At 42.3% G+C, this 2,533-nt stretch overlaps 1 pseudogene; it reads left to right on the forward strand.

The window, feature by feature from the left end:
• Positions 1 to 265: 265 nt before the first annotated feature.
• LOC118852736 lies at positions 266 to 890 on the forward strand (annotated as a pseudogene).
• Positions 891 to 2,533: the final 1,643 nt, after the last annotated feature.

The following is a 2,533-nucleotide window of genomic DNA, read 5'->3' on the forward strand; positions in this document are numbered from 1 at the left end:
ATATATACATAGACAGGTAGATAGACATACATACATATATAGATATAGATATAGATATAGATATAGATAGATATAGCTATGTAATATGTAATTATGTATATTACAAATAAGGAACCACACCCAAAGAGGTTGTGACTTCTCCAATGTTACACAGGTGGAAAAACTTGAATTCTGACCCCCAGGTCTTGGGATTCTAGATGTAAAGTGCTTCCCATTGACTCTCACTTTGAAGAGTTTTGTGGACCTACACAGAGCACAGGAGAAGATGGCTGTGCCCCATGTGGCTGGGATGCTCCAGCAGTACATGACTTTACCACTTCAGGGGGCAGACCATTTGCTAAACTCATTAGACCTCCAATTCGAGTGTACAGTCTAGAAGGTCTCTATGCCTCTGTTCTTAATTCCACTGCATCTAAGCAGAATAAATGGGACATGGCAGAAAAGGAGTTACTCGAAACTTTTGAAGGATCCCAAAATGATCAACTCTTTTATGAACCCCCATATAAAGCATTCTATTAAGAGAAACACCTTAAATGACATAATAGCAAAGGAGAAGTTTTCCCCCATCATGACCAACCTCATGAAATTGCTTGCTGAAAATGGTTACTTAAACAACATTCTAGGAATCATTTCAGCATTTTCTGCCAAGATGAGTGTGCCTCATGGAGAAGTACAGTGCTCAGTTACTAGTGCATTTACTTTAGATGACACGAGTCTTTCAGAATTAAAAACAATCCTGAACAGCTTCCTAAGGAAAGACCAAGTCTTAGAAATGAAGGTTAAGACTGACCCTTCAATCATGGGAAGAATGATTGTATAGGAAATATGTTAGTATGTCTGCAAGAACCAAGATCCAGAAGCTCAGCAGGATTATGAAAGAAGCTGTTTGAAAGGAGCATTTTCCCACAATTCATCAATGAAACTTCCAAAGAATTGTGGAAAAATAAAGTAATAATTAAAAAGAGTTTCATTACAATGTTCAACATTTTGTTGGAGTCTAGGATAATGAATGGGTTACGCTCAGCCATGAGTAGTGAAATGAATATTCAGCCCGGGCTTAGGGGCTTTCCAGGGCTAGAATAACATGGCATATGTAATTCCTTCAGCTCATTCCTACTGTTTTCTCTGGGTTTGGATGACCTGTCCAAGAAATAAGTCATCTCTCAAGAGAAAACGGAACAAAGAGCTCAGAAAATATTCATTTCTCAAGGTCTTGGACGCCACCTGGTGGGCATTTGTTATAAATCTTGGTCCCTACTCAAAGTCCTTTTTCGATGGAGGAGACAAAAGAACCCAATGTTTTGTTTTAGAGGCTGCAGAATAGGAAGCAAGGGAAGAAGGCTGTGGTTGCATTTTCTGTAGCTGTTGCTGAGGTAGCGGGGTGGAGAAAGCACTGGACTTGGAGCACTGGACTAAGTTCAAATCCTACTTCAGACACTTTACTAGCTGTGTACTGTGGGCAAGGCCCTTTATGTCTTTTAACCTCAAGTGCCCCACCAGTAAAATGGAGATTAATAATAGCACCTGCCTCTGAAGGCTTTTGTGAGGAGAAAATGAGGCGATCTCTGTAAAGTCCTTTACAAACCTCAAAACCCATCAAAATGTTGGTTGTGGCTGCTAATGATTTTCACAGCACTAAGGGCAAAAACAGTCAAAGCTTTGTTCCACCTTGCGAGCTCTCCTTTATTCTTTCTCCAACTTTAGAACAACATTTCAGCCCCTCTGCAAAGGGGGTAAGATCCCCATCACATCCTTTCATAGTCTGAGAAAAAGAAAAGTTTTGACTTGTTCCAACCTTTTTATTACCCAGGAGATGCTAGAATAAGATGCCACGTGGATAAACAAAGAGAGAAAACACCCTGAGAAATCCTGCTTCTCTCTCAGATTGGGTTTCTCTCCAGCTTCCGCTTCAATGGGGGTGTGGGGGTGGGGAAGACCACATCTGCAAGCCTTCTCTGCTTCTGGAAGAAATGATCTGAATGAGGTGAATCGAGTTTGAAAGAGGAGAGGGAACTCTTCTCAAATTTGGGATCGGGCCCCCCAGTTTTTCAGTCAGGGCCTTCTGACCTCACACGGATTCTGGAATCCTTAAGAGTGAAAGGACGCTGGGAATCTGGCAGCCTCCAAGAGTAGCGTCTTCCCCTTTAACAGGGAGGGCCAGCCCTGAGTCATTTGCCTTCAAACACCCTGTTTCACACTCTTGTCTTCCTCGGCTACCTCGTTAGGCTGGCTCTTAGCAAAATGGTGAAATAGTCGCCTTGTGCTCTTCCTAACTTCTATTTGAGGCTCCCAAAGAAACTGTTTGGAGTTTTGTTCCTGGTCGGGGCTTCGCTATCAATTGTCATCAACTCCTGTTGCTGGGGTGTTCGAATAAGATTATAGATTTAGGGCCGGAAAGGATTCCAGAGACAAAGAAGCCTTTCCCCTCTCCCCCTACTATTTTCCCTGGGTTTGGATGACCTGTCATTTTACAGATGAAGAAACCGAGGCCTGACGAAGTTTAATGAATTGCTCAAGGTCATACGACAAACAA

The sequence above is a fragment of the Trichosurus vulpecula genome, chromosome 6 (assembly GCF_011100635.1).
Source record: "Trichosurus vulpecula isolate mTriVul1 chromosome 6, mTriVul1.pri, whole genome shotgun sequence".
NCBI classification, from domain to species: domain Eukaryota; kingdom Metazoa; phylum Chordata; class Mammalia; order Diprotodontia; family Phalangeridae; genus Trichosurus; species Trichosurus vulpecula.